At 38.1% G+C, this 21,898-nt stretch overlaps 1 long non-coding RNA gene across 1 annotated transcript in view; it reads right to left on the reverse strand.

Annotated features, from left to right (window-relative positions):
* The window catches only part of LOC118148578 (uncharacterized), a 54,136-nt gene extending 32,238 nt beyond the window's left edge, over positions 1-21,898 (reverse strand). Inside the window, exons 1-2 of the long non-coding RNA XR_004735439.3 lie at positions 21,762-21,898; positions 19,446-19,579 (exon numbers count right to left, since the gene is read on the reverse strand). This is a non-coding gene — a long non-coding RNA (uncharacterized LOC118148578). The remainder of the gene's footprint in view (positions 1-19,445; positions 19,580-21,761) is intronic.

Genomic DNA, 21,898 nt, shown 5'->3' on the forward strand with positions numbered 1-21,898 from the left:
TTTGGGAGGCCAAGGTGGGTGGACGACTTGAGTTCAGGAGTTCGAGACCAGCCTGGGCAACATAGTGAGACCTTGTCTCTACTGAAAAGACAAAAAATTACCTGGGCATGGTGGCACATGCCTGTAATCCCAGCTACTCAGGAGTCTGAGGCACAAGAATCACTTGAACCCAGAAGGCAGAGGTTGCAGTGAGCCAAGATTGCACCACTGGACTCCAGTCTGGGAGACGGAGTGAGACTCTTTCTCCAAAAATAAAAGTAATTTTTAAAAATAGGCCAGATTGGAGGGAGTCTTTGAAAACTTACGCTAGAAAATTTAGATTTAATTCAACGTGTAATGGAGAACAATGATAAGCTTTTTTTTAGAATCTGAACCAATTTAAAGTTTTTTCTTTGTACTGATTCCCAAGTAAGCTAAAAATGATCATTAATTTTCATCACTTTTACAGCCAAAATGAGTAATTTTTTCAGACAAAAGAAGAAAAACAGTTTATGTATTTTGTTGTGTGTGTGAACAAATCATTTGTATATATGCAAGGTTTGTGTATAGATATAAAATAGATAATTAGGATATATTATATGTGTATATATATTTATATAAATTTGCAGATATCTATCAGTCTTCCCTGGCCAACTTAAATTAAATGTATCACATTCATCTTTACATACCACTTTATTTATTATGTATCTCTTTTACTGCACTTTAGTGTTCTAGTGCAGTTATTTTTTAGCATCCAGCTGCAAGTATTTTAATGAAGTCAAATATTTAGGATTTCAAGTTTATTTTTCCTATATGATTGGTTCTGAGGAGACCTAGTAGTGCAAAATAAGTCCTAACATGCAAATTATTTTAGTGATCCAAATACGTCTATTGATTGCTCATTCTAGAGTAGGTACTAAGGTTAGCAAGGCACAGATCCTACCAATGAGGAGCTTGCATTTCAATAGAGGGAGACATAAATACTAATAAAAGAAAGCAATGACTTGCTTCAGTGCGATTACAGAGGAAGGAATAGTAAAGAGATAAAGATGTGTTCCATTTTACATGATGTGGGAGTTTGGAAATGAAAATAAATGGGAAGAGTGAACAGAATAGAAATAAGACAAGCTTCATGAAGCAAGTGATACTTGAGCTGACTCTCCTTATTACTCAACCTTAACTGAAACTTCAACTTTTGTTTTCCGTTGTCATGGAGAGTCTGCGGCCCCAAGTTTGGGTCAGTAAACAATATCTGAAACATCGAAAGTAATGGTAGGTTGGTATCAAGACATATCACACTGAAGAAGATAAATGCTATGTTACAAACTCTCAGAACTGATCCTTCCTTCCATGTTTTGTTCTTTCATTATTTATCTGAAATTTGTTTTGAATATACAGTATGCAAATCACTAAAGGCATAAAACAACAGGACAGACCCTACCTGTGTCCTCACAGAGCTTTCTTCCTCCTTTAGTCAAGGAGGAAGACAAGAAAAGAGAAAATCCTACTTAGGTGTTTGTGAGATTTGTCTGTGTCAAAATACGTAACACCGACTTTATTCATTTTATTTGGTGTATTTCTTTAAAAAGAGAGATGAATAAATAAGATGTGAAAATAGCTAATGGGTATTATTTTGCATAGGTTTCAGCATATGTGGAATATTTCATAATTTTAAGAAAGAGGCAACTATAATATTACCGCCTGATAAATACAATAACAAGGAAAGTGAAAGATATCATAAAATAACCAAATACCCAGAAGCTTTACTTAAGACTTGAAAGATCAGGAAAAAGATGAGTAGATGAAAGCTGATGCTGAAATGGGAGTGGTGGTGGGGACGATTTCTTAAGCAGAGAGAATGGAAAGAATTCAGTATGCTAAAGTGGCAGGTGGCCATAGAAAATGCTGGAAAGATAAGATGGGCTCAGACTCCAGACTTCACGGGTTCAGATAGTCACTTCTAAGAAAGCTGGATTTTGACCTCAGAGCAATGTTCATGAAAGGCATAGCAGCTGGGGATTATTAACAGGATGATAAAAGTCATCTGGCAACTTGGGCTTTTCAACTTCCCAGAGAAGAAAAATCAGGTACAGAGAACTGTGGGAGCCAAGTCTTTTCCTAGCTCTTCCTTTTTCTCTCCAGGTAGAGGAGTGTAGAGATTAACTTTGTACCAGCAGAGGTTATCTGGGAAAAGCTGTTACCAGTAATCTGTGTTCTGCCTCCAAACCGTTCCACCACCAACTCTGATGGAGCATCAGAGGAGGACTCTGCTCAGTAAAGTGACACAATCAGATATGCCATTTAGAAAGACCACTATGGCTGCAGTGTAGAGAAGGAATTGGAATGGGACGAAACCGAAAGAAGGAAGTCAGAAGGTTCAGAAAAGCTTACCTGATGGGGTAACAGTGTTAATAAGCTTCCAGCAAAGCTAGGAAATTAAATATTATTTGGAAAATAAAAGTGCTCAGAGTGAAACCGTTTTCTGGCTCAGGAAAATGTACTAGTGCTGACAAGGCAAAGAGGAAGAGGAAAGTCTAGGGGGATGTGGGATTCATGGAATATAATGTGCTGTGACATGGCACAAAAGACTTCAAGACGTCAGTGGAACTTCCAAACTGGGGAGTTAGTCAATGACTGAAGTGGCAGCCATGGGAATGGATAAAGATAAATGACAACCTGCTGGAGGCATGCAGATAGCCGAGAGGCACACTTGCTGCCCCTTCACAATTCACCTCTGCAGCTATATCACGGCCAAGCTTGAGGGCTGCTGGCATTCCACAACTGACCACAGTGGATTACTGGAGGCAGGCCCTTTTGGCCTAAGCAGGACACCTCAAAGAGGCAGTCTTTGCCCTGCAGCCCTCCACTCTTCTGGCCATCACTCTCTCAGAGCTTAGACATATGCTTCTCAGAGCACCCAAACCGACAAGAATGTATTCAGTATATTTGGTTCTGAAGCTAGAGAGACCCAGCTGGTCATACACATTTGGGAATCACTGACACAAGGATGGCAGCTGAAATCTGAGAGCATTGACCTGACTTCACAAAATTGAATGGAATTAGGAGGGACAAACTTCTAAGACAGAAGACTGAGGAGCACCGAACAGTAAGTGGAGGAAGAAGAACTCCATGTGGAAATTGATATGTGGGTGGAGAGGTCAGAATAAAGCCTGGAGATTCAGCATCATGGAAGTCAATGAGAAGGTGTGTTTTAAGAACTGTCTATTGGATTCAGCAGAAAGGAGGTTACATATGCATTTGGCAAGAGCAGATTTATTGGCATAGAGACCGGGGAAGCTAAATTTCTAAGCTGAGGGAGTAAATTGGAGGATAAAACGGAGATGATAAGTGAGGAAAATGATTTCCATTTGGTTGTGAATGGAAGAAGAAAAAAGTCCAGGGAAGTAGTTGGAGGATGACTTGGGTTGAGGCAGAGGGAGAGAGTGCGTGTATGTGTGTGTAAGATGGGAAATTTCAACGTGTCATATCACCATGTCCATTTGCCTAAGGTATTAGAATAACCTATTTTAACAGTATTTTGCTTTGGTTCTTTCTCCTCATTTAATTTTATTTCAGATACGTCTTCCTGAAGCACAAGTCAGCCTCTCCCTCTTGAAATCACTCAGATGCTTCCCTTTTTTAATGGAACCAACTTTAAGCTTCTTAGCATAGCGTTTGAGACCTTCCTCCTTCACTTTCAAATAAGCTTACTTTTTCATTAATCACAAAACCTCTGTTTTTGTCAAATCAGCTTCCTCCCAAGCTTTTCACAGGCCTCAAATGTTTTCTGCCCTAGCTGTGCAATCTACCTGAAATCCCATTTCCTGACTGAATAAATAAATCTGAAATCCTCAATGATCCTATTTGGAAGCATCCCTGTCTCCACTCTGTTCCCCTCACACATTGAGCCTCTGTTACAAGTACAAATGATCATTCTTTATTCTGTATTTGTTCTGTAGATGTCTTACCTCTCTTATCAGATTCTATGCTCTGGGAGAAAAGAATAATCTCTTAAACTTTGAACTCCATCACACTCTGTATTGCGTCTCATCTATAGCAAATGTTTAATAAGTGTTCATTGAGTGAACTGAACTAAAACTAAAAGTCAGTAAATATTTAGTGAATCTGCTTATGATCTAAAAGGCACCAGGTTAGGCTTGGATGAATAAACATACATGAAATGGTTATAGGTGTACTGAGGACAAAAGAAAAAACCAATCATAGGCATTATAAAGCTAGTGATTTCTTTCCCTTATGAATGTATTTCCAATGGGTCCAAGCCCTAAATCTTTAAGTATCTAAAGACCAATTCAATAGTATTACAGAAACAGACAAAACAATCACTGAAAAAAATTATATTAAAGCATCATAATTTTACATAGCACAAAGCTAGTGAATGTATCATTTTTTCCATCTATAACTTAATAGATTTTTAGTTGCATCTACCTAACAGATGTTTAAGGATTGTCTTAAAGGTCTAATCTGGGAAAAGAAGCATTAGAAGAGTCCCCCAAATCTGCTATTTTTTGGAGCAAGTCTACACACATATTAAAATAAGAAATTCGTTGCAGGGCTCAGTTTTTCTTCCTTTTGTCATGACAATATGCTTTTGAAAATCCATTTTTTCCCTACTTGCTCCATTCATAAGTATGATTTAACTCTCATTCTCAGGAATGTTGGAATATTAAAGGGCTTAAAGTGAAAAGCGTGCAAGGTTGAAAAGCCCTTTTACTCATTGCCTGTGCTGCCTCTATCAACACTGTTGAGCATATGTAAAGTGTTTGTGTCGCCTAGACTCTCTGACTCCGTTGTGATGTTTCTGTAGAAAACAAAGCATCACCAAAATGCCATAACCCACAACAAGAACTAAAGAATGCAAGGCATGTTCCGGGTATTACCCTTTGAAGAGTTAATTCTCAAATGGATTATCACATCTGTGCTTAGCACAAAACAAGTGGGTACAAAATGCTTGGAAAAAGTGCTATAGCTTTTTCTGGTTGCTTCATGGCTGCCACTCCTGCGCAAATGAAGTCTGTGCTCTTTAAAGCAGTGGTCTTATATTTTACATTATCAAAAATATAAACCCTTTCAGGGCACACTAAGCTGATGCTTATTCTGTTGGAAATAGGTCCAGGAAACCATCAGATTGTTTCATGACAAATCAGAAAACAACTTAAATACTGAGATAGTTAAAATTAAGGATTCTACAAAAGGAACTCTTACTCTTAAAGTGAGAATAAAATATCCTTCCTCTTCCTGCTAATGCACATCCACTCTGTAGAAATACTATAAAGACTAAGAGTTGTTGCTTATTTAAAAATAAGTGATTGCATTTTCAACAAAGGATAGTCCAAACCATGGAAATAAATGAGACTATATCTTTTTGTAGGGTGTGGAAGTAGCTCATAGATATTCTAATCCTATGACTTGTCACTGACACTCAGAATAGCAGCTTCTTGGTCAGCCACATTGCATTTATATGGGTATAAAAATGTGTTGTCTTCTTATTCCAAGTTTCCAAACGGTGGACTGAATCACACTTTGAAATGTTTCCCCTCTCACCAAACGTACTGAAGAAATCTTAATAGGTTCCCAATGAAGAAGTCAAAGGGAAGGTTTTTGTGGTAAGAGAACAAGGTAGTTATTTTAAAGAATTACAAAATAGGGCACAAAAAGTTCTTAGTGATTCTTGGATGCAAAATTCTGTTCCACCCATTCTGTCACATAAAAATATCTTCACCACAGTATTATACACTGAGGAGGGGAAAATCATGCATATCCTTTTAGAAAACATTCATCTGCTCTCAGGATACAATTTTCCACTTTTCTTGAAGTCAAATAAAGGAAAACAGACTACTACTAAATGTTTTCTTTTATAGTATTGGCCAAATAATGAGCTTGACAAGAACTGGGATTATCAACATAATCTTTTCTTCATTATTCTGAATTGGATCTTACGTATCAAAATGAAACTTTTCCTAATAACGTCTTTTTCCCTTTCAAGCCCAGGACATTTTTTCCCCTGATTTTTACATGTCTTATTTCTATATAAGCAAACGTCTATTAAAATTTGCTTTTTGGGATACATATTCTGAAATAGTATTCACAGGACCATGTTATCCTTATAACATATTTAATTTTATAAGTCATCTTTGCATTTACCTTTAAAATAAAACCAAAGCGATGACCATTGTTGAGATATAATAGGATGAGAAGTTTGGTACTATATCAACTGAAGATAGAAGGCGGAAGTCAGCCTAGATTACAAGATTTGCTTTAAATGGATGCATAAGAGAAATTGAAAGTACTTTATAAACTAAAGACAAAGTTTACTTTTTGGTTCTCGTATTTTGTTTTAGTAATGGGATAAACATGGAATGTCATTGCCAACAGTGCAAAAGATTTTTTTCTTATTTCACTGGAATTTAAAAGAGAGAGGAAGATTTCCCCAGGTTACAAAGCTCTCTTCTAAAGTCTAAAATTCCTCATGGATAGCCTTTTACTTTTGTATGATAAAAACATGAAGGGGAAAGTGGGGATGCCAAGCATGAATTATTAATATTAAACACATTTTTAAGAAATCTGTGGGAATTTTAGAAGAATGTGGTAAAAAGAAATGTCCTAGGAATTTAGCTTCATGAGAAACAGAACATACATGTTGAATTTTTTTTGAAATGTCAGTTTTTAAATTATATAAAGGAAGAATGACTGCAAAATTGTGATTATGTGATACCGACTGTTTCCTACTTTGAAAGCAACTGTGTGGTTTCTGTCTCTGTAGTTCTACTGTGAAATGTCACTCACCCTTCTCAGCATTAGCAATTTAAAAGCTCTTTATGTAGTTAATTCCAAAAGTTTCCGATCAGGTTCCAGAAAGACTTACAGCTCTTCACAAAATGAAATTGTATGGACCAGTAAGAATCCACAAAATTGACAGCACTTTAAAAGTTATTCAGTGTTAACTAATAATCAGTCATCACATAATGGAAAATAAATCTTTTTTTCTTTCTTTAAGAGAAAGAGGAAATGAAGATGCCCAGGTAATAAATTGTTATGATTTATCAATCCACTACACTGCTGTGTTCTTAGCTTTGAACTGTGGTCCTTCCTTTCTTTATTCTTTTCTTTCTTCCCCCTTTCTTTTCTTTCTTTCTCTTTCCTTTAAAAATTGTGTTACCAACAGACTGTTTTTTTCTTAAAAGCATTCCAATATGGATGATGTAAAACAATAATTAGCTTGGAATGAAGTCCAGGTGCAGGCCCATCTCACCTTCTGCATTCCTACAAACAACTGCCAGTAGTTACAAAAGAAAAATATCTCAAAGTCCCAGCACTTAGAAGCATACAATTTAGTGGAAGAAGTAAAACTAACTCATATGAAGCAATTAAATAGAACCAACATACAAAATATTACATTCGATTATGCAGGCTGCGTCATTTGTAAAATAATGTGTTGCTGCCTCTCACCTGTGTTTGTGTTTTGTCTTATTCTCTGTGATAAATTTGTTTAATGTGTTGCCTTTTGTTGGGACAAGAAACATGTTTTAAAAAATTTAAGGAAGCAAATTGATAGTAGCTTTTGCAATATTAGAGAACTAAGGTAGAAATAAGACCTTCCTGGTGATCGAAGAGACAAACCATTATTTCACTGGGCAGATAAATAATCAACTGAACATTCTAGCCAAAGATAAATCTCTGAAGCCTGGAGTTTTCAGGGATAAACTGGGGTGAAGATACTTTGTATTTTGAAAGTTATTTGGTGCACACTAATTTATCTTTTGCTTTATTTCTAAGAGTGTTCTCTCCCAAAGGACTTTATTCAACAAATAAAATACATTTCACTTACATGGTTTCTTAAATCATCCATAGATTTCTGGGCACTGAGAGAAGACATCTATCAGTTCATTAGGACTTTTTAATCTACTATGGGCATAAATGTTTATACGTTTTTAGAGAACCAAAGATTAAAAATTATTTCTGTTTTGTGTTATTTCATTTATAAAACTTTACTGTTTCTAATATGTACATATTTGCCATCACTGACTTTGACCACATGACTAGAAAAGCAGATATAGAAGTAGAAATTTCATGAAGTAATAGAAACAATTCTTTATAAATCTTTATGTTGAGTTGAATTATATTCCATTAATATGACAAATAATCCATTTCTTCATTAATTTCTTTCATTTCTGGTTGAAAACGAAATTGTTTAGGGGAAGTCTTCAGCGTGTTGATACTATAGATACAAATAGTTATTATTTCCAGTCATTAATTTAAATAAAAAGTAATAAAGGCACTTCTTTCCCTTCTCTGGCTAAGATAGCAAACATAGATTTGAAATGTTTTAGTACTAAGTTGAAACTAATTGGCAGCATTTTGGAGTTTGGTATTCTAGTACAGTTTAAAAAATATCCCAGAGTTTTGGATTGATCAGTCCTGTGAGAATACTTAACTCAGTGATGTTAACTTGCTATCTCATTGCATCATTGAAAGCATTCTACATTCAAGGAGGTACCTTGTATCAACACATAAGGAGGAACCTAATATCAACATATAGTTTTCTTCTGTTCTTTTTCATAAAAGTTTCTTCTATCCTAAATGGATTACCACTGTATAGAAACAACTGAAATATTTTTGAATTCTATAAAACAGCTATTCAAATAGCCAACATACCCCCAAAAACACTTGCTAAAGTAATTTTATCCAGAGTAATCAACCAAAACACTTGCAATATCCCAGAGATGCCATATTCTCTTCCATCTTAGTACTTTGTAATTCTTTTCATTCTTTCATACTCTTTTATGCTTTACTACATTTATAATTATTTTCCCTCTACTCTTCTACTTCTTTGCCAGGATGTCTGCTACTCAATTTTAAAGACAGCAGCAAGGCAAAAACATTCCTAGGGAGACTTCTCTTGCTCCAACTCCATCATTTGCATTTCAAATTAATGAATCTGTATATTTTCATAAAAATTTGATTTACTTCCATGTAAACCCTTACCAAATTGCTCTGCAATTCTATGTATATTTGTCTTTATTACTAACATGATATGAGGTTCTAGAAGGCAGAACTATACTTTGTTCTCTGTTTAATCAGTATTTAATACAGTGGCTGCAGTATTACACATTATCTACAAATGGAATTCCAAACAAAAGTCATTAAATGAGACAGTGAGTATTACTTACTTTGTAAGGATGTGCAGTTTATAATGAAAATATAATAAGCATGATTTTTTGTTGAATAACATTATTCAAGCATACAGAGTAAAACTATTAGAAACATACAGGAGACTGCTGGAAATATAAATGTAGAGGAGGCTTTGAAATGTCACTCTTAGTCTTTGAAAGATTGATGACAATGAAGATGTTATAAATAATATCTGACATTAATTGCCCAACACAGTGCTATTTTCATGATTATCTTATTTAAGCCTTAAAACAACCTTGGAGGAGATGTGATTATTAACCTCATTTTTCAATTGAGAAATCTGAGATTTAGGAAGGTTAAATAATGTGCCCAAACAGCTAATAAATGGTGGAGCTGGAATTCAATCACCTGAAAAATGACTCCATAACCAGCACATTATTCAAACCTTCTAAATCCAAGGGAATGGGTCATTTTTATAAATTGGTTTTGTATCTTCTGACTTCTTGAGTCAGATCGAGAAATTATATGTTTTAGAGATATATTTTACCAGCATATCCAACATGGCTGAATAGGAATAGCTCTGGAGTGTAGTTCCCAGTGAGAACAACGCAGAGGGTGAGTGATCACTGCATTTTCAAATGAGTTTTTACTTCCCACAGATCAGGAGATTCCTGGGCTGAAAAGCACCATGAGTTTCCAGTACAGCTGTTTCAGCCAGTACAGCAGGTCTCTACACAAAAATTCACACAAATCTGGGCGGCTGTTTGAACTGCTGCCTGGAACACCTGGGAGACAGACCTGCCCATTCAACTGAAAAAGAGGGGGCTAAAACAGGGAGCCAGGTCATCTGGCTCCATGGGTCCCACCCCCACAAGGACCAGCAATCTGAAATAATCCGGATTGAGAGTTTTGCAGCAAATGCAGCTGGTCCCAGGATGGTCCAGCTCTTTGGAGGGAAGGGTGTCTGCCATTACCAAGGCAGTCCACCTCTACCAAGGCAGTCTGCCATTACCGAGTCAGTCCATCATTACCAAGGCAGACTGCCATTACTGAGGCATAGTTCTAACTATACCTCTGTAAAAAAAAAAAAAAAAAACCACAGGGAAGTTCACACAGCAGCTGAGCACAACCCACGGCAACCCAGCAATGCCTCTGCTGGCAGACTATAACTAGGCTACCTCCTTGCTGGGCAGGGCAGGTCTGATAAAAAGGCAGTAGCATGTCAGGAATCTATAAATAAAGCCCCATCTTCCCAGGACAGAGCATCTGAGAAAAAAGGTGGTTATGAGTTCTGTGGCAGCAGGCGTAAATGTACCTGCCCAGCAGCTCTAAATGGAACAACAGAGCTCCTAGCTCAGCACTTGAGCTCCTATAAGGGACAGACTGTCTCCTCAAGCAGCTCCCCAACCCCCATATATCCAAAGAGACATCTCATAAAGGAGAGCTCAGGCTGACATCTGGCAGGTATCCTTTTGGGACAAAGAGAACAGTAGAAGAAACTGGCAGCAACCCATACTGTTCTGCAGCCACCACAGGTAATCCCAAGGCAAGCAGGGTCTGGAGTGGACCTCCAGCAGTCCTAGAGCAGAGGGGCCTGACTATTAGAAGGAAAACTAAAAAAAAAGAAAGAAATAACATCAACATCAACAAAAAGAATGTCCACTCAGAGACCCTATCCGAAAGTCACCAACTACAAAGACCGCAGGTAGATAATCCATGAAGATGGGAAGAAACCAGCACAAAAAGGATGAAAACACCAAAAACCAGAACACCTCTCCTCCTCCAAGGGATCACAACTCCTCACCAGCAAAGGAACAAAGCTGGATGGAGAATGAGTCTGATGAATTGACAGAAACAGGCTTCAGAAGGTGGGTAATAACAAACTTATCTGAGCTAAAAGAACATGTTCTAACCCAATGCAAAGAAACTAAGAACATTGAAAAAAGGTTTGACGAAATGCTAACAAGAACAAACAGCTTAGAGAACAATATAAATGACCTGATGGAGCTGAAAAACACAATACGAGAACTTCATGAAGCATACACAAGTTTTAATAGCCAAACTGACCAAGCAGAAGAAAGGATATCAGAGATTGAAGATCAACTCAATGAAATAAAACAAGAAGGCAAGATTAGAGAAAAAAGAGTGAAAAGAAATAAAAAAAGACTCCAAGAAATATGGGGTTATGTGAAAAGACCTAATCTACATATGATAGGTGTACCTGAATATGACAGAGAGAATGAATCCAAGCTGGAAAACACTCTTCAGGATATTATTCAGGAGGACTTCCCCAACCTAGCAAGGCAGGACAACATTCAAGTCTGGGAAATACAGAGAACACCACAAAGATATTCCACAAGAAGAGCAACCTCAAGGCACATAATCATCAGATGCACCAGGGATGAAATGAAAGAAAAAATGCTAAGGGCACCCAGAGAGAAAGGTCAGGTTACCCACAAAGGGAAGCCCACTGGACTCACAGCAGATCTCTCAGCAGAAACCCTACAAAAAGAAAAGAACTTTGAACCTAGAACTTCATATCCAGCCAAACTAAGCTTCATAAGTGAAATAGAAATAAAATCCTTTATGAACAAGCAATTGCTGAGAGATTTCATCACCAGCAGGCCTGCCTTACAAAAGCTCCTGAAAGAAGCACTAAACATAGAAAGGAACAATCAGTACCAGCCACTCCAAAAATATACCAAACGGTAAACAGCATCAACACAATGAAGAAACTGTGTCAACTAATGGGCAAAACAACCAACTAGTGTCAAAATGGCAGAATCAGATTCACACATAACAATATTAACCTTAAATGTAAATGGGCTAAGCGCCCCAATCAAAAGGTACAGACTGGCAAATAGGATAAAAAGTCAAAACCCATCGGTGTGCTGTATCCAGGAAACACATCTCACATGCAAGGACACATATAGGCTCAAAATAAAGGAATGGAGGAAGATTTACCAAGAAAATGGAGAGCAAAATAAAGCAGGAGTTGCAATTCTAGTCTCTGATAAAACAGACTTTAAATCAACCAAGATCAAAAGAGACAAAGAAGGGCATTATATAATGGTAAAAAGATCAATGCAAAAAGAAGAGCCAATAATCCTAAATATATACGCACCCAATACAGGAGCACCCAGATACATTAAGCAAGCTCTTAATGACCTACAAAGAGACTTAGACTCCCACACAATAATAGTGGAAGACTTTAAGACTCCACTGTCAATATTAGACAGATAAATGAGACAGAAAATTAACAAGGATATCCAGGACTTGAACTCAGATCTGGACCAAGCAAACCTAATAGACATCTACAGAACTCTCCACCCCAAATCCACAGAATATACGTTCTTCTCAGCACCACATCACACTTATTCTAAAACTGACCACATAATTGGGAGTAAATCACTCCTCAGCATATTCAAAAGGATGGAAATCATAACAAACAATCTCTCAGACCACAGTGAAATCAAATTAGAACTCAGGATTAGGAAAGTAACTCAGAACCATACAACGTCATCTGATCTTTGACAAACCTGACAAAAAACAGCAATGGGGAAAGGATTCCCCGTTTAATAAATGGTGTTTGGAAAACTGGCTAGCCATGTGCAGAAAGCAGAAACTGGAACACTTCCTGACACCTTACACTAAAATTAACTCCAGATGGATTAAAGACTGAAACATAAGACCTAACACCATAGAAACCCTAGAAGAAAACCTAGGCAAAACCATTCAAGACATAGGCATAGGCAAGGACTTCATGACTGAAACACCAACAGCATTGGCAACAAAAGCCAAAATAGACAAATGGGATCTAATTAAACTCCAGAGCTTCTGTACAGCAGAAGAAACAATCATTAGAGTGAACTGGCAACAAACAGAATGGGAAAAATGTTTGCAATCTACCCAATCTAGACAAAGGGCTAATATCCAGAATCTACAAAGAACTAAAATAGATTTACAAGAAAAAACAAACGCATTCAAAAGTGGGTGAAGGGCATGAACAGACACTTTTCAAAAGAAGACATATATAAGGCCAACAAACATATGAAAAAATGCTCATCATCACTGTCATTAGAGAAATGCAAATCAAAACCACATTCAGATACCATCTCACACCAGTTAGAATGGCAATCATTATACAACAGATGCTGGAGAGGATGTGGAGAAATAGGAACACTTTTACACTGTTGGTGGGAGTGTAAATTAGTTCAACCATTGTGGAAGACAGTATGGAGATTCCTCAAGGATCTAGAGATAGAAATTCCATTTGACCCAGCAATCCCATTACTGGGTATATATCCAAAGGATTACAAATCATTCTATTATAAAGATACATGTACACATATGTTCATTGCAGCACTGTTTACAATAGCAAAGACCTGGAATCAACCTAAATGTCTATTGATGATAGACTGGACAAGGAAAATGTGGCACATATACACCATGGAAGACTATGCAGCCATAAAAAACGATGGGTTCCTGTCCTTTGTAGGGACATGGATGAATCTGGAAACGATCATTCTCAGTGAACTGACACAAGAACAGAAAATCAAACATCGCAAGTTCTCACTCATAGGCAGGTGTTGAACAATGAGAACACATGGACACAGGGAGGGGAGCATCACACACTGGGGTCCATTGTGGGGGAATAGGGTAGGGACAGTGGCGGGTAGGGAGGTTGGGGAAGGATAACATGGGAGAAGTGCCAGATATAGGTGAAGCGGGGATGAAGGAAGCAAACCACATTGTCATGTATGTACCGATGCAACAATCCTGTGTGATCTGCACACATACCCCCGAAACTAAAGTGCAATAAAATATATATATTAAAAAATAAAAAATAATAAAAAATAAAAGAAAAGTGAGTTTTGCTCAGTTAGCCTCCACTAAATGACTAAGCTGTAATCTAGAAGAGTTTCTCTCTCTGTTTTTCTTTTTAAAGTATTTGAGACAGGGTATTGCTCTGTTGCTCAGGCTGGAACACAGTGGGGTGATCACTACTCACTGTAGCCTCAACCTTCTGGACTCAAACAATCCTCCCACCTCAGCCTCTTGAGTAGCTAGGACTACAGGTACACAACACCACATCCAGGGAATTTTTATTTATTTATTTATTTTTGGTAGAGATGGGGGTCTCACTTTGTTGCTTAGGAGGGCCTCAAACTCCTGTGTTCAAGCAATCTTCCCACCTCCGCCTCCTAAAGTCTGGGATTATAGGTTTCTTAATGTTTATTTCCGCTCCCTCATAGAGCTGGGAGAGGAGCTTTAACTACTAGGTTCTCACTGTGTTAGAACTATTGACCTTCACCTGATCATTTCTCCCTAAAATCTACTTACTATAGTTTAAGCAATGATGTGTCTTCAACATGTATGGCTGGGCGTGGTGGCTCATATCTGTAACTCCAGCACTCGGAGAGGTCAAAGCACGTGGATCCCCTGAGCTCAGGAGTTCAAGACTGGTCTGAGCAACATGGCGAAACTCTGTCTCTACCCACCCCACCCCCAAAATAAACAAACACACACACACACACATATGTGTGTGTGTATGTATATATACACACATATACATACATGTATATACACACATATATATATTGAAAATTTTTAATATATATTTATATGTGTGTCTCTACACACATATATATATATTAAAAATTTTCAAAATTACTATGATAAAATTATTCATGATCTCCATTTAGATCCTCTAAAGGTTCATAGCATTTCTGGTCATATTTTCTTTGCTCTTCTGATATTTGTTAATTGTGCATGCTCTTTTGTTCAATTGTCTCACCATGCCTATCTCACTTTGGTTTGTCTTTTGGAGGAAACCACTTTTGGCTTTGTTCTTTCTTTTCATTCTTTACTTCATGAACATCTCTTCTACCCTTTATTTTCTTCCTTCTTTGAGTATGTTTTACTTTGAGTATATTTTACTATTCTTTATTAGCTTTTTAAGGTGGATACATACCTTACTGAGTTGGAGTCTTTTGTGTTTTCTAATATGTGCATTTAAGGCTGGGTTTTTTCTCCCTAACTGCTTTAGTTGTTTCTATAAGTTTTAATCTGTAATTGTTAAATATCATTTTGTTAAAAAAAATTTTTTCCTTTTAATTGTGATTTCTTAATGGGTGATATGTTATTAAAAAGTATTTCTGGCCAGGCGTGGTGGCTCAGGCCTGTAATCCCAGTATTTTGGAAGGCCATGGGGTGTGGATTCCATTGGCCCAGAAGTTTGAGACCAGTCTGGGCAACATGGTGACACCCTGCCTCTACAAAAAATAAAAAGAAGTAGCCAGGTGTGGTGGCACATGCCTGTAGCCCCAGCTACCTGGAAGGCTGAGTTAGGAGGATTGCTTGAGTCTAGGAGGATTGCTTAAGCCCAGGAGGACAACGCTGTAGTGAGCCAAGATTGTACACTGCATTCCAGCCTGGTAATAGAATGAGAGCCTGTCTCAAAAAAAAAGTGTTGCCAAGTTTTAAAATACATTTCCTAATGATATAGTTCATAATTCCTGCCTTAATTGCATTATAATTTGAGGATATGCTCTATTGATTTCATTCTTTTAACATTTGTTGTAGTTTATTTCTGAGACAAAGTATATAATTTTTAGCAATATTTTGATTTGCTTAAAAATAGAGTTAATTAATATAATGACATAGGTTCATTAAATCTAGGTTACTGATCACATTGTTCAAATCTTTCTTGCTGATGCTAAGCCTTTTTTCAACAAAGGGTACAGAGATATATTAAAATTCTCCAATTTGATTATAGGTTTGCCTATTCCCCCAAGTAGTTCTGTCATTTTTTCCATGATATCCTTGGAAACTATGTTACCAGGGCCATAAAATATAAAATAATTTTTACTTGTATATATGTCTTATAAAGTGATTTTTTTCTTTAGTAATGATTTCACCTTAATGCTTTCTCAGACTAATACTAATATTGCTCCACTAATACCCTTCCAATTTGTATTTATGTGGCATATTCTTCCAACTTTTTTTTAGACTCTATATGTGGCTCTGAATCAGTTGCATCTCCTATCAATAGGATATAGTTAGATTTTTGAAAAATATTTAAATCTTTGTATTCTCTTATATGTATTAACTATAACATTTATATGTATTTTATAATAATCTTCAGTTAAATCTAACTGTTGTATTAAATTTTACATATTTTTTCCCACTGAGGCAGTCATTTATTAAAGTTTCCCAGTAGTCAAAATTAATGCAGTTTTCGGGAGACAAAAGTGTTTTACTTACTTAGACTTACATGGTGATGAGTAAATATGATTTCTCCCCTTCTGCTAGTCTGATGGCATGAAACTAACACAGAAATAATGACATTCAATATAATAATGGAATAGAGCAATGTAACCATTTTGTAGTTACTTAAAGGAATAGTTTTCAATTTCATTGACTTCTGCTTTATTATTATTTATTTTTATTTTTTTAGTTTTGAGACAGAGTCTTGCTCTTTCACCCAGGCTGGAGTGCAGTGTTCTTCCTATGAGCAATACTATAAGCAATCTCAGTTTACTGCAAACTGCACCTTCCCAGGTTCAAGCAATTCTCATGCCTCAGCCTCCCAAGTAGCTGGGATTACAGGCACCCATCACCAGGCCTGGCTAATTTTTGTATTTGTTGTAGAGATGGGGTTTCACCATGTTGGCCCGGCTAGTCTTGAACCCCTGACCTCAAGTGATCTACTTGCCTCAGCTTCCCAAAGTTCTAGGATTACAGGTGTGAGCCACCACACCCAGCCTGCTTTATTATTAATATTTTATTCACTCTGATTCTTTGGGGTTTGTTATGCTCTTCATTTGCAAAGTTCTTGAGGTAGAAACTTTGCTTATTGTTTTCGGCTTTTTTCTAGTATATATATTTAGTACTATAAATCTGCCTGTTAGCACTGCCCTATCTGCACCCTAAACGTTTTGAAATATGTGTTCATTTTGTTCAGTTCAATGTCTTTTCTGATTTTCTTTGATACTTTATTTTTGATCATGTTCTTTTCTAGGATCTTTTTCTTGGTCTCCATTTTTTGGTATTTAAGGATTGCCAGTTTCATCAGCATAAAGTCTGAGATATATCAGGAACAAAGAAAACCCAGGGCCAGGTGTAGTGGCTAATGCTTGTAATCTCAACACTTTCCAGGAGAGGAAAGAAGCATGATCCACAGGGCTGCTATGACAGTTTGGGAACATGAACACCCTCATAGTCATAATGTCCCTGCAGCTGAACCTAAGTTTCCAACAGTAGATCCTCAATGGGATAACAATAATGTAGTCCATCGAGGGGATATGAGACATCTCAGGGATGTGATAACTAACGGGATTTGAGAATCATTTCCCCAAACTCAAAATATTACCAAAGCTTTTAGTATACAACAGGGACAGGATGAAGGACCTGTGGAGTTTTTAGAAAGGCTTAAGGAACAAATGAGGAAATACACTGGTCTAAACTTAGGAGACCCCCCTTGGATAAGGAATGTTAAAGCTCCATTTTGTTACCAATAGTTGACCAGACATTACAAAGAAATTACAAAAGATAGAAAACTGGAAAGACCGACCCATAGAAGAGCTTTTGAAAGAATCCAAAAGGCATATGTACAAAGGGATGAGGAAAAGCAGAGGCATAGGCAAAAATTACGCTGTCTACCCTACAACAGAGAATTCCCCAACAGACAGCCCAGGGGAGTAGAGCCTATAAGCCTTCTAAGCACCCGGCTTTCAGACCCTACACAGGAGGCAAAAGATAAAAGCCAGAAAAACAGGAAATGCAAAAGGGAAAAAGTGAATGCCCTGAATGGGAAGAAGAAAATGAAGTTGCCCCACTTATGGCTTTTGAGGAGGAATGGGGGGTCAGGGGCTCTGTCTTTTCTACATCAAGTCTCACAAAGAGCCCCTGATAAATCTAGAAGTGGGACTCAACTCCAAGCTAATCACCTTTTGGATCAATTCAGGGGCAGCTTGCTCCTCTGTTTCTTATTCCCCACTTGGTATAATTTGTTCACAGGAAGAACTTCTTATCTCAGGGGTGAACGGAGAAGAATGTAGAACAAAAATTTTACAGGAAACAGAAGTCAAATACAAGAACCACTCAGGTAATATGATATTTCTGTTAATACCAGAGGTGGGAACCAACTTATTAGGAAGGGGTTTAATGCTGAAATTAGGCTTAGGACTTTATGTCAACCAAGGAAAAATTTTCACCTCCCTGAACTTACTTACCATCATAGATGAAGAGTATATGCATCCTGATATCTTGTTAAGAGAAGGAAATCGAGGAAACATGAGTTCCTCCAATCCATGTTAAATTAAAAACTCCCAGGGAAGTAGTGAAAAGAAAACAATACCCTATTCCTCTGAAAGCTAACATAGGTTTAAAACCTATCATTGAAAGCTTCCTCCACGATGAACTTCTTGAACCCTACATATCCCCTTGTAAGACTCCAATATTGCCTGTAAATAAGCCAGACAGGTCATACTGGCTTGTGCAAGACCTCCCCGAGCTATTAATCAAATAGTTCCAACCACTCATCCCATTATCCCTAACCCTTACACCGTTATTAGCAAAATTCTACTTGACCATGAATGGTTCACGGTAATAGATTTGAAAGATGCATTCTGAGCTTGCTCTTTGGCAGAAGACTGTTGGAACTTGTTTGCCTTTGAGTGGGAAGACCCCCACTCCAGCCTAAAACAACAGTACCGATGGACAGTTTCACTCCAAGCGTTTACAGATTCTCCAAATCTTTTTGGTCAAGTTTTAAAACAAATCTTAGAAAAAATTTTCGTCTCTCATTTGTAGGTCTACTCCAGTACATAGGTGACCTGCTTATCTCAGAGGGGTGACAAAGAACGGGTAGTGGTATTTTCAGCTAATTTTCTAAATCGTCTAAGAGAAGAGGGGCTAAGGGTCTCAAAAAATAACCTTCAGTTTGTAGAGCCTGAAGTAAAGTACTTAGGAATTCTAATTAGTAAAGTCAAATGGAAAATTGGGTTTGAACGCGTTGAAAGTATCATATCCCTACCTCTGCCAGAAAGAAAACAAGAGCTTAGGAAGTTCTTCGGCTTAATTGGATACTGCTGCCTATAGACTGACTCACATGCCTTAGAAACAAAACCCTTATACCAAAAGTTTACTCAAAAAGAGCCAGACCTCCTCACATGGACCCTCCCAGAAAAAAGACAGGTAGAAAAATCAAAACATTTACTAGTAACTGCCCCTGTTCAAGCTTTACCCTCCCTAGCACAGCCATTTCATCTTTTCATCAATGCAAACAAGGGAGTAACGTTAGGAGCACTCACCCAAGAACATATGGACCACCAGCAGCCCATAGACTTTTTGTCAAAAATTCTAGGCCCATAATCCAAGGATGGCCTGAACGTGTCCAGTCTGTAGCAGCAACAGCTTTGCTCATGGAGGACAGCAGGAAATTAACCTTTGGGAGTAAACTCACTGTTAGCACATTTCACCACGTCAGAACTATTCTCAACCAAAAGGCCAAAAGATGGCTTACTGACTGAAGAATTCTAAAACATGAAGCTATCCTGTTAGAGAGAGATGACCAACCCTAGCCACTGACAATTCCCTAAATCCAGCAGCTCTCCTAGCTGGGAATTCAAATCCAGACCCAGAAGTAACAGTGAACCCATACCCAATGGAACCTGGGTTTAAACTAATTAGGTTTAGACCTAATTAGTTACCAGACCAAAATTAGACCAGACTTATGTGAACCTCCTTTTCAAACAGGAAAACGTCTTTCTGTGGATGGCTCCTCTTGGGTAATAGAAGGGAAAAGGCATAATGGGTACTCCACAGTAGACGGAGATACCCTTACAGAAATAGAATCAGGAAGGTTACCAAATGACTGGTCCACACAGACATGAGAGCTATTTGCCCTGAATCAGGCCTTAAAAAATTTCTAAAATCAAGAAGGAACAATTTACACTGACTCCAAATATGACTGTGGAATAGTGCATACCTTTGGAAAAATCTGGACTGATTGAGGCCTTATTAATAGCAAAGGTCAAAACCTAGTACACAAAGAGTTAGTAATACAAGTATTAAATAATCTTCAGCTTCCTGAGGAAATAGCTGTTTTTCATGTCCCAGGACACCAAAAGACCCTCTCCTTTGAAACTTGGAGAAATAATCTAGCTGATCAAATAGCTGAACAAGCGGCTTCCTCCCAAGCTGCACCCATTTTTCATTTAACCCCTCATCTTCCCCCTCCAACTACATTCCCCATCTTCTCCCAAGCAGATCAAGAAAAACTATGTGTTAGGTTTGTCCTCCACCTTTTCCTTCCACAGGACTCAAGGCCTTCTGGCACAAACTCCGCCCCATGAATTTTCAGTTCAGCACCACCAGCCCAGAGACCACGTCCTCGTCAGAAGTTGGAAAGAGGGAAAGCTCAAACCCATTTGGGAAGGACATTGCCTAGTACTCTTAACAACTGAAATGGCTGTGTGAACTGCTGAAAAGGGATGGACTAATCATACTGCAGCCAAAAAGGCATCACCCTCTCCAGAATCACGGACTGCTATTCCAGGACCCACCCAAACCAAAGTAACATGGAAAAGGAAAGTTTAATTTGTCACTTCCTCCTTTCCCTCCTCTCCCCAGCTACCTCACATCGTATTATCAATATAACTAGGTCTAATTTCCCTCAAACCATTAACTGTTATGCTTGTCTTTTAAGCCCTGGGGAGATCTCCAAAGCCAAAGGAAGCCAGCCTCTTCAGAAAAGGGCCTTTGCCATTGCAGGGTAAATAAAACTGCCTATGAAAGTAACTCTTACACCAAGTGAGCACAGGTCAGTCAGTGGAGATTCTGCTGTGGTTGGGGAGATGTGGTCTGGACCACCAAGTATTCAAGATTGAACCTCCCTGGGAGGAGGTTGCACTAACCTAAAACCTTACACCCAGTTTACCAAAGAGGCAACTCCCTCTAATTGTTAACTCCAAGAATGTAACCCTGTGCAAATCTCCATCACTGTCCCCATCTCTACTGACACTAACCCCACTTTAGGTCGCTTCTACAGCCTAGGAGCTGATGTTCCTGGAACAGACCTCATAGAATCCCTTGAAATGTGCTTCACTGCTCCTCTACCCACTTCCCTTCCTCCTCCTCTAAACCTTCTTCCAATCAAACTTATTCTTTCCGTACCCAGTGACGATACTATAGTAGACATTGCAGAAGTTTCAGATTTAAAACAAACTTAGCAATTGAAATAGGATACCAAAAATGTGAATGCCTGGCTGGAATGGATTAAATATTCTGTTCGCGTGTTAAATAAAAGCGACTGTTAATGCTTGTGCAGCAAGCAGGCCAGAAGCCCGAATAGTCCCCTTCCCACTCAGATGGTCTTCTGACTGACCAGGCATAAGCTGCACGGTGAGTCTCTTTCAAAACCCCACAGCCTGGGGCAATGAGGCATACAAGACTCTCTCACTGCTATTCCCTGAAGTTAAAGGCTCTGTGGGTCAGCCCCCAAGGGTCACTGGGCCTGCAGCTTCGGATGTTAATTTTACCTTGTGTCTCTCACGGCAGGGGGAAAAATTAATGTTTCTTGGAGACCTAAAAGAGTGCAGTGAAACCAAGCCTTTCCAAGAGCTTACCAGTCCAACAGCCCTTGTTCACTCCTGAGCAGATGTATGGTGGTATTGTGGTAGACTACTATTAGGTACTCGGCGAAGTAACTGGAGCTGCAGTTGTGCTCTGGTTTAACTGGCCATCCCTTTCATCCTGGCATTCT

This window comes from Callithrix jacchus, chromosome 16, assembly GCF_049354715.1.
Source record: "Callithrix jacchus isolate 240 chromosome 16, calJac240_pri, whole genome shotgun sequence".
Lineage (NCBI taxonomy): Eukaryota > Metazoa > Chordata > Mammalia > Primates > Cebidae > Callithrix > Callithrix jacchus.